Source organism: Crocodylus siamensis, chromosome 10 (assembly GCF_052110815.1).
Source record: "Crocodylus siamensis isolate JL-2025a chromosome 10, ASM5211081v1, whole genome shotgun sequence".
NCBI classification, from domain to species: domain Eukaryota; kingdom Metazoa; phylum Chordata; order Crocodylia; family Crocodylidae; genus Crocodylus; species Crocodylus siamensis.
The window spans coordinates 55,780,484-55,796,412 of NC_143404.1; the positions used below are offsets into that span (position 1 = coordinate 55,780,484).

A 15,929-nucleotide genomic window follows, 5' to 3' on the forward strand; every position below is an offset into this window, starting at 1 on the left:
AATAGTTCAGAATAATAACAAAGATAGTGTGTATATCTCTCAATCTCAAAGCACTTTAGCAAAATACAGGATCACCATCCTCCCTACATCAGCAATGGGAAAACTGAAGCAGAGACACAAAATGACTTATCTAAGGTTGCAACAATTGAACAGGACTACTGGGAATGGAAACAGGAACTCTTAACTACTAGCCTGGTGCGCTATATCCTGAACCAAGTTGCCTCCCATAGCATAGTGATCTTACAATGCCACTGAGATCTCACCAACTGTGCTAGTGCTATCATCAACTCCACAAGATAATAGCAATATGGTGCAAATTAAGGTTATGAATGAACCTCCCTTAATGAACTTGAGTGGAGGTGTGCCCTTACAGGCAATTTACACAGTGGGGTCAGCAGAATCCAGAGGCAGCACCCAGATGCAGAGGAAGAGGCTAGTGGCAAGTTCAAAAGTGAGTATTCACACGGGGAGAACCCTGCTAAAATACAACCCGTGGTATATAAATCACTCACAAGCCCAAATTAGGACTGATGAAAGCCCTTAGTTTAGAGTTTCCTGACTGTTGAACATGCGAGTTCTCAACCAGGGACTGCGCATGCAGTTGATCCTAATAATTTCAGTGGCTTGGGAAAGGATTTTTGCTTATTATTTATTTAATTTTCCTACAGTTTTGATTTGTCTCTCCTTTTGAAAAATAAGAGTATACTTCGATACAACAAAGTTCAAATGTGTCTTCAAACATATTCTCACAGTTCAGCAGCCCCTGGATATGTGAATGACAGTCTTCCAGTAAATAGGGAAGTCATCCGTGAGTCTGCAGATGACTGAGGAGGCTGATCCAAGATCCTCGTGTTTGACTGCAGATGTGGAAAATAGTCCCAGGAGAAGGAGAAAATCCTGGTAATGTCAGGTCACAGCTCTCTTTGTGCCCTCTGCATAATGCATATTCCTAAACCACAGAAAATTCAACTAGTATACTGGACCAAACAAGAGTAAACAGAGCTAGGGGAACATCAGGAGCAGCATCACTGGGAAATATGATGGTTTGTATGCATTTACAGGATCAGGGACTGGGCACCAATATATATAGACAGAAAATAGTCAGGAATTTGAAATAGGCTAAGAGTAAAGACTCTGGGGATGCATCCTTAAATCTGCTATCAATTCACCATGCAACCTGGGAAAAGTCTCTGGGCTTTGCTTTCTCCTGACCTAAATAACATTTCCTTTGAGGATTTGGTGAGATTTGATTCACGCTGGTTGAAAGGGAAGAAAATACTGCTAATGTGTAACATTTTATTATTATTGAAGAGTCAAGTAATTGGCCTTTTCAGCTAACACTTATTTGTCAAAGTACTATTGAGATTCATGCATGCAGATCAGGTAGTTAGACAAGTGCTGCTTTTCCAAATGTGCCTGTGATTGGAAGTTATTGTGACTCCAGAGTTGAAAGAATAGAAATTTGAAGGGTAATTTTAAAGAATTAAGTCCATAAATAAGGTAATTTATAATTTTGCCACAAGATGGAGCTCCAACTCCTCACTTCTCTCCCTCTCTCTCTCTCTCTCTCTCTCTCTCTCTCTCCTCCTGTGTGCGCGCGCGCATGTGTGTGTGTGCCCGCCTTGCTCCCACTCCAAGGAAAAAAACCTTCTTCCTATAAACAGTATTACTAGGAAAGGTGCTGCTGTGTGCCCAGGATGGGTTCCAGGACTTCTCCAAATGCTGGGAATTAGTGTCAATGTCCTCCTCACTCCATGGACTATAAAAAATCCGCAGGGAAGTTATTGAACAGTAATTTTCTGTTCAGACCTAGCTCATTTTCAACAAGTTTTGCTTTCTCTGTGTTGTTTAAATGACCAGGGCTGAATCTGAAATAGCTTGGAACTTTTTCCTCCTGGTGAATCTTCCTATTGTCAAGGAGCAAACCAAACAGGATGCATTACATAGATCTCTGCTCTGACAAGAAGCCTATAAAAATGTTTAACAACAGTTAAAGAGCTGGCGTTCTAAACCCCACAGCCTATCAGACTGACCAATATTATCTCATCAAGTGTATCTACACTGGAATCCAAAGGGCAGTACAGGTTTCCCTCATTTTATGCGGTACATGAGTTCCCAGAGGACAATTCATAATGCAAACCCACTTTACGCTGTAACAAATAGGGATACATTCCCATGGAGGGAGGAGGGAGGCTGGGACTAGGGAAGGGGCGGTGGGAGGGGTGCCATTCCCGGGGCTGCACGAGGCAGCAAAGCAGAGGGAACAGAGAAGCACTCACCACAGCCCCGGCTGCAGCAGTCCCAGACACAGCTGGTACCAGCTGCCTGCAGCCACTGGGCTACATCATGCTCCACCTGTCCCCCCCATGCCTGGCCTCCACTTGTACGCACTCACCTTTGCACGTGTAGATACTAACCTGGGCTGTACCATGCCCTGGTGCAGGCAGCCAGTGTCGGCTGTTCCCAGGGCCACTTCAACAAAGGCTGGGGTGAGTGCGGACAAGCAAAGCCCCAGGCAGTACAGGGTGCATTCACCCCGGCCTCAGGAGCAACTGACACCAGCTGCCTGTAGCAGCTGGGCTGCACCATGCCCTGACCCCCCTAGGGCTTTGCTGGTCCCCACTCACCCCAGCCCTGGCTGTAGCGGCTCCAGAAGCAGCCAACACCAGCTGCCTGCAGCCGCTGGGCTGCACCATGCCCTGGTACAGGCAGCTGGTGTCAGCTGCTCCCGGGGCTGCTCCAGCATATGCTGGGGTAAGTGTGGGTTATTGCGGGGCCCTGGCATGGCTTTATGAGCACTCGTGGTGCTCTGGCCAGGTACCGGAAGACTGGAAGAGGGCCAACGTGGTCCCCATCTTTAAAAAAGGGAAGAGAGAGGACCCAGGCAACTATAGGCCCATTAGTCTTACTTCAATCCTGGGGAAGCTCTTTGAGAAGATTATCAAGGAGCACATCTGTGATGGGCCAGCAGCAGGGATGATGCTCAAGGGCAACCAGCACGGTTTCATTGGAGCAGGTCCTGTCAGACCAACCTGATTGCCTTCTACGATCAGGTCACAAAATCACTGGACACAGGTGTCATGGTGGATGTAGTCTTTCTGGACTTCAGCAAGGCCTTTGACACTGTCTCCCCCCCCCATTCTCATTAAATAGCTAGGTGACTGTGGCATTGATGCCTACAGTCAGATGGATCGCAAATTGGCTGAAGGGTCATACCCAGAAGGTAGTGGTAGACAGGTCATTTTCGACCTGAAGGGAAGTGGGCAGTGGAGTCCCCCAGGGCTCAGTCCTTGGGCCTGCACTGTTCAATTTCTTTATTAGCAACTTGGACGACAAGGTAAAGAGTACCCTGTTTAAATTCGCAGACAACACCAAGATTTGGGGAGAGATGGGCACACTAGAAAGGAAGGACAGATTACAGCACGACCTGGACAGGTTACAGGGTGGGCAAATGAAAATAGGATGGGATTCAAAACTGACAAGTGCAGGGTGCTGCATGTAGGCAGTAGGAACCAGCAGCATAACTATAGGTTGGGGAACTCCCTTCTCAAAAGCACAGGGGCAGAAGGACATCTTGGAGTCATTATTGACTTCAAGATGAACATGGGCCGACAATGCAAGAACACAGGAAGGCTAACCGTACCTTGTCGTGCATCCACAGGTACATCACAAGCAGGGCCAAGGAGGTGATCCTCCCCCACTATGCAACACTGGTCAGGCCGCAGCTGGAGTACTGCATCCAGTTCTGGGCGCTGCACTTCAGGAGGGATGTGGACAGCATTGAGAGGGTCCAGAGGAGGGCCACTCGCATGGTCTGGGGACAGCAGAGCAGACTCTATGAGGAGGGGGCTACAGGACCTTAACCTGTTCAGCCTTCACAAGAGAAGGCTGAGGGACCATCTATAAACTTACTAGGGGGGATGAGTGGGGTTTGGGAGAGACCTTGTTCCCCCGAGCACCTCCCAGAGTAACAAGGAATAATGGCCATAAGTTGCTAGAAAGTAGGTTTAGACTAGACATCAGGAGGCACCACTTCACGGTCAGGGCGGCTAGGATCTGGAACCAACTTCCAAGGGAAGTGGTGCTGGCTCCTACCCTGGGGTCTTTAAGAGGAAACTTGACATCTACCTGGCTGGGGTCATTTGAGCCCAGTTTCCTCTCCTGCCCAGGGCAGGGGGTCAGACTAGAAGATCTACAAGGTCCCTTCCGACCCTACATCTATGAATCTATCTAGTTTAATGAACTCATGCTCTTCAATGAATTCCATTTCTAAAGTAACCTAAAATTCCAGCTGGAATTCAAACAAATCCTTTTATATGAAAAAGCCCTGAACAGAACGAGATTTGGAAGCTGAACTGTGGGCCTAATTCAACGTCATCAGAACACAGCAAAAGCCTGTCTTTAACTTCAGTGGGGACTAGATTGAGCATATCATGGTTTAAACCCATCTCCACTGGGACCTGCCAGCGTTCCCGCAGAAGTGATAAAATGACAACTGCCAGCAAGCTAAGAAGAAAAAAAATTCACACCTTTTCCTGGAGAATTATTGCAGCCAATAGCACCGTAGGCAAAATTCTGAACAAAAGGATATTTCTCATGAGTTAGCAAAAGCCATACTAGCTATTCACAATTCATGCCATAATCATAAATTACATTTTAAGATCAGGATTTCACGTAATCAGAAAAGATACTTTTTATTTTTATATAGCATCTTTAACACACACTTAAGGAGAATGATAGTGTTGTCAGAGGCACAGGATGATGGGAGGATGTTTTTGCACAGAATGACTTCAGTCTTTGAAGGACTGAATAGTAGGGAGTTATACCGAAGTCACCCACTGACAGATTTAGTTGAGAGACAGATCAAAGTTAGGGGCATTGTATAAGGAGGAACAGTTGGCCCAATCCTCAGCTGGTATAAAAGGATGCAGTGAAGGATTTGATTGTGATGTATAATACAATAGCACAACAGCATTTCTGCGCTATAAGGGTAGAAAGGCATTTTTCTTTCTATACATGGAACAGGTGTTGGATAGACATCAAAACCAAAGTAAAATGGGTCAAGGTAACAAGCGTGGTTTCTAGATTTCACAGTCAGAGTAAATCGAGATCTAATTCACTCCTGCACAATGTAGCCCATGAAAAATTTCCTAGTAATTAGAACACAAAGTACCGGAGAAGGAACCAAACAAAAACATCCAGCCTACATCTCTCCCACTATTTGGGTTCTGTATCAGCCCCTATTTCCTATTTTTATCCATCAAAACCCAAGTCAGAAGGAACCAGCTGTCCCAAATTCAACCCCCTAAACTCCCATGAGCAAATCAGAAGAGATGTCATAGCACTAAACCCTTAGTGAAGAGTTCAACCAGCTCTCAACCTTTGTCTCATTTCCAAGGGAAGCGGTGCTCGCTCCTACCCTGTGGTTCTTCAAAAGGAAGCTAGATAATCACCGAGCTGGGGTCATTCGACTGCAGCATTCTTTCCTGCCCATGGCAGGGGGTCGGACTTGATGATCTGCTCAGGTCCCTTCCTACCCTACCAACTATGAAACTATGAAATACATCATTGATTGCACAGTCACACTGTTGCCAACTCTCGCGATTTGCCCAGGAGTCTTGCAATCTTCCGTGTTTCTGTTAAAATTCCAGCTCTTGGGCTATGTAGGCTACATGGGAAAAAGACTGGACTTTCAAATCAAGGAACAAGTGTGTTCTAAAGGCTCAGACACTAGAAAGGAAGGAAAAAGCTCCTTTTTTAAAAATCCACATAGGATCTTTATGTCCGCTTCTTATTTATGAACGCAGCCTACATTGTAGTCATAACATTTTTACTGTCTGAAGCACCTGAAGTGACTTGAAAAATGAAAACTATCTAGTTAATAAGGCATTTAAAAATGTTGCCGTTAGCTCATTGTTCTTCAAAAGAGGGAAAAGGAAGGGGGGGATCTCAAGTACATATGAGGCAGTTACACCTGCAAAAATGTAAGCAAAGGTTTTTGGAGACGCAAAAAAAATGCAGCCACAGAAATGATGGCCACATTGCAGCCTGTTCCATGGTGTTAAGGGAAGCAGATCTGAGACTTGGTTTCATGTAAGGCAAGAACACTTCTCACCAGGGAGGAAACCATGAGGCATCATTGGAGATATAGCTCCTGTAGGAAAGAATAGAAACATCATGCACCACAGTGACATTGAGAAATCAAACTATTTCTGAGGGGGGTTTTTTGTCCTGCAAGTTTTCCATGCAAGAAAGTCATTTTCTAACCATTTGTACAACTGAAAAGGTCCACAGATGGAAACTGAAGCACTGGTAGCTTCAGGCCAGCAAAACTAAACTGTCCCATTCTCACCCTCCATGCACTTTAAAGCGTTCTGTAGAGGGTGGATTGTCTGCAAAGGCTGGCTATATTGAAAGACTGGCTGTGGGTGGTGCTGCAAAAATGCAGCTGGACTAACTGGCCTCTAGGAGCGACGCTAAATGCATAATGAAAGCCACAGTCAGATATTTAATTAAACATTTCCAGTTGCTACTAGATTATTTCTAGGTACTTATGCTAAAGAATCCAAGTGTGATAGACAACCAGGCTGGATTTTGGAGTAACCTGTGATGAAGTTACTTCATTGCTCTATGGCAAGCTGAGACCATGCTGTCTTCTGCTGCTCTTTAGAACATCATAGGAACCGGGGTCAGAACTAGGCTCTGTTCTGGGAAATATCACTAATCCATTATTTCATGCTGTTCCTTTGATTATCAGTTACCCCACTTGCACTGAGCAGTGAAGTTTTACTGAGCAAGTGTTTTAAGACCGTGGTTTTCAACCCATGGTCCACAGACCCCTGGGGATCCATAGACTGTGTGCCTAAAGCAGCGATGGGCAAAATGCGGCCTGCGGGCTGGATGCGGCCCGCCAGGCCATTCTATCCGGCCCACAGGGCCCTGAAAAAATTTAGAAAATTAATATTTATCTGCTCTTGGATGCCTGCCATGCGTCCCTCGATGGCTTGCCAAAACTTAGTAAGCATCTCTCTGCCCCAAATAATTGCCTGCCCCTGGTCTAAAGGGTCTGCAAAAGATAACTATGAACAATCAAAAGTATGTGAATATCCACACTTACAATTCAAGGGGGTCTGCACCTCTATTTGAAATTTCCAAAGGGGTCCGCACCTCCATTCAAAAATTTTTTAGGGATCTGCAAATGAAAAAAGGATGCAAACCACTGTTTTAAGGCACTTCAAGTTCCCTGGATGAAAGGTACAGGAGAGAAACACTGAACATTGTGGAGCAGCCCACGTCTGTGACATTGATGTATAACATATAACTGAGCCTTTACCTGCTGCCTGTGCCACAAGCCTACCTGTAACCAGAAGCTATGTCTCTGTTCCTTTTCAAGTCTACAGGTTCCCCGTACCTATAAAATCGAGTCAGTTTGTGGGGGGTTTCTTTACATCTCAGGCCTCCATCCACAAGAAGACTCCCCTCTTCCAGAGCAGTCAAAAGAGCTCAAAACAAAACCACCCAATCTTTCATCTCCTAGGAACCAGTAGTTTCTTCAGCTCTCCCTGGGCTCTTGTACAATAGGATTCTTGTACCCACTGACAACAGGAAAAACAGCCTGTTAGTCCTCTGCAAGCCACAATTCACACACCTGTTGATGGAGTAGTGCATGGAAGGTCTTCTTCTGCTCTCCTTGCACCTACAAGTTCTGAAGCCTCTTAACAAAGAGAAATACCAACAAGAGTCCTCAAGCCTCCAGCCACACTGCACTGCTCCAGACCCTCAAATACAAGGGTCTGTACCCTCCAAGATGTCTCTAGATCTCCTGACCACCCCGCTTTTCACCCAACCCCAAAGCTACTTCCTCAGCAAACACAGCCTCACTCTGCACTATAGCTCTTCTAACAGAAGGCTGCTGCATATATCTTTTAGGTATTGTAGGCTGCTGCAGTACATGGTGGGAAGAAGAGCGAGAGTCCTTGTTGGGACTCCATTTTCCAGAATTCCACTGTCCCAGGCTGAAGCAGGGTCACGCTTGTGTGCTCCACACCCACTCAGCATGATGCTTTGTGCCTTCTTGATGACAGCTAGGTCCCAATTCGAAGTAGACCTATAGTTTCCCTGAAAGGACCTATTAACAGCATTTTTATAGAAAGGGTTAAAATTGCTATCGCTCTTCCTTCCAAAAGAGATTTTAGAACCAGGACTTAAAAAATTTGCTTTTATAAACTTTTTCGCTCTGCTGAATGTTAGGTTGAGGAGCTATGAAAATGGGGAAAAGGGAAAATGATATATTAGGTCATTTCCATGGGAACAACTTTTGACGACTGACAAATGCCCCAAGAGACATGTGCAACTATATTAGTATGTTCCAGATTCTTTTAATGCTATTTTGTCCCTCTGAGACAATAGTAGTTTGAGGAGGAAGAAATAAAGAATATTCAAGCAGGAAAGAATGCTAATGTTTAAAAAATTTTAAAAGCTATTCTCTTTCTACTGCAAGTCAAATTTATCTGCCAAAAAACATTTGTCAAGGTAAAGTTGTGATGGCTCTAGGATTCCTGGCATCAGTGCAGGGGAAGTTATGTCACCGTCTGCCCAGTAGGGGAAGTATTGCCTTGTCCAGATAGAAGTGCCAGTGGTTACCCTTTTGAAAACAAGAAATGTATTTTTAAGTCTCAAGGAGGGAAGATGAGAGACTCTGAAGTTGCCACCAGCAACTCACTGGTCTCTATTGCATAGCATGCAAGTCCTGCTCAAGCATGTATGAGAGAAAGAGAAAAGGGGGTGGAGGAAAGAAAATGTTGCCCTCTTGTAACTAGAAGAGAGTACATATAATTAAGCACTATTGCTTTAGTTTAGACCAGGGGTTGTCAACCAGGCGCACACATACCCCCGGAGGTACTTAGAAAAGTCTCTGGAGATGTGCATGGACAGGAAGGCAGACGGGGATGGAGGGCACCCCAGGATGCGGTGGAGACATCTCCCCTGGCTCATTTGCCTCTTACCTGGGGGAGGGGTGCGCTGGGCACCACCGATCCCAAGCAGCACATCACAGAACTGCCCCATCTCCCACCCCAGCTTGCTCTCCTGATCGGTCGCCAGGCCACTGCCCTCAGCCGATAGCTGGCAGTGGGTGGTGGTGGCACAGGTGGCCACCGCATGCAAGCTTTCCCTGGGTTTGGCTCCCCTTCCCAGCGCCACCGCTACACACACCCTGAGAGGGCATGGGGGGCACGTTCCCCCAGATCTGCGCAGCAGGGCAACACAGGGCGGACTGGGGCCAGGGCTGCCCCGGACTATTCCCAGTGGGGGGACTGGGCCTCCCTGCACTTGGGGTGGGAGGAGCGCTGGGAGGGGGTTGGAGGGCCTACGGCGAATTCTGGAGTGACTGTAGCCCCGCTCCCAGCACCACTGCCTGCCCTGCCCAACCCCACACTGGGAAGAGCCTGGCGCTGCCCCATCCCCAGCCCGCACCATGCCCAGATCTGGGGGCATGTGCCTCCCTATGCCCTCCCAGGGTGTGCACAGCTCAATCCCAGGCTCCACCAAGCTGTGCAGCCCCTGTCCCACTCCCTCCCTCACCATGGGGGCCTACGGGAGCAGGGCTATGGGGTGTGGGGGCTGCAGCCACTCCAGAATTCACTGTTGTCCTCCCAACCCCTCTCCCAGTGCCACCACTGCCCACCCCAAGCACAGTTTCGCCCAGCCCCTACCAGAAAGAGCCCAATGCTGCCCCAGCCACAGGCTGCAGCCTGCCCTGCCCCATGCAGATCCGAGTGCACATGCCCCCCCATGCCCTCCAGGGGGCACACATAGTGGCAGAAGTCACACCCCAGCCCCACCATGCAGCTCAGTCCTGCTCCCTGCCTTGGCTGGGCAGCCCCTACCCCAATCCCAACGCACTCCCTTCCCCACCACTGGGGCAGCTCAGCCCACCCTGCCCCACACGCAGATCTGGGGGCATATACTCTCCATGCCCTCCTGAGGTGTGCGCAGTGGCAGGAGCTGCCCCCCTCCCCCCTGCATCCCATGGACGAGCCACTTGTGGCTCCATCCCACACCCTGCCCTGCCCCGACTTTACAGCACCTGCCCCAGCCCCACTCCTTCTCGACCCAGGGGGCCACAATCTGCACCCCACCCCCTTTAAAAAGAAGAAAAAATATAAGAGGGTACAGGAGCAGAAACTTTGAGTCAGAAGGGGTACGCTTATTTTAAAAGGTTGAAAACCCCTGGTTTAGACCATGGCTTTCCAACTTCTAAGCAAGCAGAGGCTGCAGACCACATAGGTCACAAGCCTCTGGTCCATACACCATGTACATGCTCCCCCACTGCACCACACTCTGCACACATCCTAGCTATACCTAAGGTTTCCCAGCTGCAGGTCCCCCACTGAATTGCATTGCACAGGAGCCCCAGGCCACAAGCTCCTCCAGCACTGAAGGCTGGACCAAGCTATGACATGCTGTTCCCTGTGGTGGGGGCAGGAATCAGAAGCTGAAGGAGTCTGGAGGAGCATAGAGCTGCTGCAGCCAGAGTGATGGCAAAGCAGCAAGCAGGTGGGAGCCTAGGGACTACAAATTAACCTCTTGCAGGCTGCCAGTTGGACAACCCCTGTTTAGACATTAGCTATTAACACAAAGAACAGATTTTGTAAACCAGAAGATCCTGGGTTCTGTGCCCAGTACCGAATGGTTCCAGTTAGCTGAGAATGGTAATATCACAAAAGGCAGCTCCTTCTCCATTGGCTGTTATTCATCAAGGCTGTCTCACTATAATTGTGTTTGTGGCCTTCGTGCAGGTTATCATAGCTAGGAGTGCTGAGCATGGGATTGGGTGCCAGCATGTCTTCTGTTCTAAATCCAGCACTGCTTAACTTGGTACACTGGACAAGTCAGTTAAACTCTGTATGTCTCAGTTTCTCCAGCTGCTGTCCTCACAGAGCTGCAGTGGGCAGCAATTAGTTAATGGCTATAGAGCACTCTGGAAATGCAACGTGCTGCACATATGCTAACCATTCTCAAAAGCAATGGGGGGATGGAGAGAAGCAGTTCTATATTGCTGGCGCTGAGCATGAGATACCAGATGGTGCATGACCTGGCAAAGCTCCTTGTGGTCCTCTAATGTTTATTATTCTTTTAGAGGAACACAGCCAAGAGATAAATCATAGGCCTGATTTTTCTGCCCCGGGCTCTTTTTGTGCACGCTCAGTATTCTATATTCACCAGCATCTGCACACACTAGTAACAAACTTTTCTCATGCAAAGAGGAGCTAGAGTTTTCCAATTGCATGCACAGCTGCTAACTCTCCAAGTTGGATGGGGGTTGAGGTGGCACTGAAAATTAAGTCCATACCTAGATGGTGAGCTGGTAGACGGACAGCCTGTCTTCTTGATCTCTGTTTGTACAGCTCCTAGCACCAGGGGGTCCTGCCCCACGGCTGGGGTTCCTTGATGCCACCAGAATGCTGCTAGTAGTCATAATATTTTAAATAGAAATTCCTGACCTGGGTTACTTAGCTAATACAACTGTGATTAGTAAAACCCGGGAGGAATTTTAGGCTCCACTTTTAAGAGCCCAGTTACATGCGTTAGATTGGAGGAATGGGCCCCTAATTTGTCCCTCATTCTTCCTGATTATTTCTTTGCTTCTTCCTCCCCTTCACCATCCCCACCCTTAGTTTAGATTGAACAGTGAAACTCAAGTGGTTAGTTTCAGTATTTTAAAGATCAGTTTCACTTCCAAGATTTCCTACACTTGCAAGACACTATTTTCAACCTGGAAAAATAATGTTTAAGATCAAAAATTAAAATCAGTATTGCACTGAACATTCAATATCATCATGAAAAACTAAAGAAAACTTATTAGATTCATATTGGATTTCCTAAAATACCTCTGATGCTCTTTCAAAATCTAAACTAGGGCCTTCCCTAATGAATCAACTTTGATTTGTTAGATTTTTAGTGACAATGCTTCTTTAGGCTTGATGGTGAGGTTATGTTTCAGTGGGCATGCCTACATGTTCATTAATGCACCTGAGATACTGCGCATTTAGATTAGTACATCCTTAATAAAGTACTAACTAAATGTGCAGTGCCTAGAGTAGTGCCAACAAACAGTTTAGTGTCGCTCTCTGCACATTAGCCTAATAACACTATGCAGAAGGTTATTAGCTGGTTTTTACTGTGACACGCTACTGCGCAGTGATATTAGGCTAACGAGCAGTAAGTGTCTCATGTAGATGCGTCAAGTGTTTATCTTCATTCTTTCTTCTTCTGAGAAGATAATGAACCAGGTAATAGGACAAACAGTTGGGTCAAAATGGAATGAAATACCTGTTCAGTGGAGCATAGAGCAGATATTAATCTTGTATCATGGGGCACATCTACATGTGCTATTGGGGCACCTGAATAAATTCTAGAGCTTTTTAACCTGGAGTTTATTGCTCCTCAGCACTGCATCTGCACATGCACCTCGGAGCACAGCACATTGAGCTGAGTCAAAGCAGCCCCAGCTGGCACGGGGCACAGGGGGTCAGCCTGCCAGCTCAGGGTTGCTCCTCCCATCTCAACATGCTGTAGAAGGGCTGGCTGTGGCATAAGGGTGCTTCAGTATGGGGCTAGCCATCAGGCAGCACCCTCATGCCCCAGCCAGCTGGGGCAGCATCTATACATGCGTTGCTTGTATTTACAAATATTATCCTGCTAAAGCATATAGTACTTGTATTTACAAGTACTATCTTGCTGCAAAGTAAATTCATCTGCTCCAGCCTAAAAGGGGTGCATGTGTAGATGTGCAGTTTACTAAGCAGCTAAACGTCTTGTGTAGGCACTCACAGGGATAGGAAACAAAGTATGGAAACAACATTGTACTGAGTGACGAATTAATCTGTAGCTCTAGAAACTAAGGCTAAGTACAGATGTTCAAAAAGCCAGAGGCAGAATCGATCTAATTTACACAGTTTTCTGTAAATGCCCTAGGTTAGATCAGTAGTGAACAGTATACAGGTTTGCACTTTGGTGAGGGGGGGCAAGCACACTGCCTGTGCTGGCCAAGGCCTGTAGGTTGAGGACACTCCTGCACCCCTCCCAGCAGGCCCCACGGGCTCCTGAGGCTGCCAGAGACTGCCAAGCACAGCCTTGTGCCCATGCCACCACTGATCAGCTGCCAGACATGGGCAAGCATGCCCTCATATCTCCCTTCCTCCACCCCAGTACTGTAGGACCCTGTAGCTGCAGGCCAAAAAAGCCTTGCAGCATCCCAGGTGCCCATGGCCCAAGTATATGTTGGCAGTGGCCAAGCTGCAGAGGTCACAGAGTTGCCTCCGTGCAGGCCCAGTCCCGATATTCTTCCCCCTGCCACCCCAGCCCACTAGAGGCAAGCCATCTGCACTGACTTCTGTGCAGGGGGGATCCATGCTGGCGGCCAGGGGGCAGGGCTCCTGTCTCTGGCTTCTGATATGTGGTGTGTGAGAGCCAAAGTCAGGCTTTATGGGGCTGTGCCTGAGCATGGGGGTATAGGAGTCCCTGCCTGGGTGTCCGAGCAGGAGGGGTTCTCCTTGGTTCAGGTCTGTATGTACATCGTGGGGTTCTTCATGACAGGGTGCAAGGGCATGGCCCAGGGATGCAGGTGCCCAGGTTCTGGGGTTCATGCAGGGGACATAGACATATACTTCCCTTCACTGACAGACAGCCAGAGGCAAGAGGCAAGGCTGGGGAGAGGGTCTGTGTTGGCTCAACTTCAAGAGAGCTTGGAGGATGGGAGCCACTTGGCCAGAGGAGCCAAGCATGGGCTGAGTGCTAGCGTGCCTCCCTGCAAGGGAGGGGTTGCAGGGGGAGCCACAAAAGAAGCTGGGATGCCAGAGGACAGTGATCTAACTTGAATCAATGGATAGGGGATCTGGTACACGTTTGATTCACCAGTCTAACCTAAATTGTTATTAGATCTGAGTGCACATCAAACCTTGTCTATCTTAGACCAGGTTCCACCATTTCCGCCAGTCTATGTGCACTGAACTTCTGTATGGTTATGGGTTTACATCAATTTCCAATCACTTAGACCGGTTTATGTGTAATGTCTGTACCTGGCCTCACAAAAACCTCTCTTCCCCTCCCCCACCCATAGCCCCTTAAACAAAATAAGCCATATGAGAACTGATTTGCTGCTGCAACTTCATCTGCATGAGGGACTTTTGCTAGCACAGCTGTGTCAGTCACACCTCACACTAGCGCTGTCTGACCTAACTATACCAATGTAAGTTTGCAGGGTGCACCTGGCTCTGTAGACATCTGGTTGCCTTCATCTTAACCAGCTTTGCCTTATGATGTTCTTCTTTCCCTGTCATGTCTAATTCTTCTTTCTCATCTTTCTTCATAACGTGCGTGGTTTCTTTAAGTTGTAGATCTTAGACATATTGTGTGTCTGTGTTTGTGTTTAATTTCCCTTTTATGTATGTACTTCTTGCAGTAATGTTCCTATGCAATATAGTAGCAGCTTCTGTGTCATCTTTATTTTCACGTTCAAAAGTTTGCATACTCTGGGGTACATACATGTAAGCAAAAGACAGAGAGAAAGGATTTGCTGACTGTAGCTCCATTGTAAAGACTGCTCTGAACCTAAAGGTAGGGTTAATCTCTCAGTTGCATATGAATAATACAACCTAACATCCCCAAGCCTGCAAACTAAGTCTGTGATTACAGGAGGAGTTTCCTAGCCATTTACAAGCATAGCTGCTAATTAGGGTATTAACCATTGATGTACTCATTCCCTTTAAATTTCAAATGATTAGTTCAAATAATTTCAGAACAAATCCTTTAAGCATTTTTGCACTCAGTCAGATCTCTTTTGCCCAGAATATGGACTCCCATAGACCATTAAAAAAACAGGTGGAGACAACAGAATTAATAAAAATCTAAGTGAAGGAAAGTTTTTATGATTATTCAGTGCAGGTGTTTTTTTGGTTTTTGGAGGTAGCTGATCCATGACACCCTAAGATGAAGTCTTCCAGGAGAAAACAAGGTGTGTATTTACATCAAGTCAGCTAATTTAGAGGCAAGCCACCATAAGTTTTTACCCTAGTGGAGCTAGTCAAGGTAATCTCCAATCAAGCGAAACAAACAGCTTACAAGCCAAGTAGAGGTGACACCTACCTGCGCCCTGCCCTCACCAGCATTTTGAACTGGTTCTGTGGACTGGACAGCCACCTACATGGGGAAACACTGATTTTTTTGCAGTGCAGACACTGCCTCAGAGTGAAACTGACGCCAAAAAAAAAGAACTGAAACCGATCAAGTTATTTTCATCCTCCAAGATGAATGAAATGCAAAAAACATATAGGTTGATTAGATGACAATGAGCCAATTAAATTTTAAAAATTCTTTTAAATCACTAGGACGCCAAGGCTGCATTTGTAACACTGAGAAAGGAGTTGTTGATGATTTTCAGTTTGAAAGTTTAGATCTAGAAAAAATCAAATGGGAAACATTAAAAAGCCAAGTGATTAATTCTGTGAGCATCAGCAACACTTTTATCTATCAGTTAATATACTCAGGAAGAACTAAACACTAGGCAAAACAGATTCATAACTTCATCTCACTGTTGTGTCTATCCTGACCAAACTGAAAATAGCTTAATAATTAAAGACACCATTGTGCGTTGTATTAACTACTTCACTATTGCTTGATATGCCTGATTTGTAGGGGAAATTGCTGTCTGATGTATCAGATGCATCACTTTGGAAAGGTCGTCATTCATTTTAATAGATAAAAGCCCCACAAACCCTTCCTTTCGTATTCTGGGCCTCCATGGCAAGACCCATTCATTGGCATGGCTGCCCCTTCAATTGCCCTCCCCAGGGGCCCGGTTCTTGCTAAGTCTCCCACCTGGCATGATTTGATGAAAATGAACTAGTAAAATTTGGTCCCACAAGAAG

The 15,929-nt window shown here is 46.7% G+C and overlaps 1 long non-coding RNA gene across 2 annotated transcripts in view; it reads right to left on the reverse strand.

Moving 5' to 3' along the window:
• The window catches only part of LOC149856602 (uncharacterized), a 56,844-nt gene that overhangs the window by 9,916 nt on the left and 30,999 nt on the right, over positions 1-15,929 (reverse strand). The window contains exons 3-4 of one of the 2 annotated variants that reach the window (XR_016444417.1): positions 7,118-7,192; positions 4,384-6,154 (exon numbers count right to left, since the gene is read on the reverse strand). The exons of the other annotated variant lie outside the window; for it this stretch is intronic. This is a non-coding gene — a long non-coding RNA (uncharacterized LOC149856602). Of the gene's footprint in view, positions 1-4,383; positions 6,155-7,117; positions 7,193-15,929 lie in introns of those variants that run through there. 2 annotated transcript variants of the gene reach the window in all.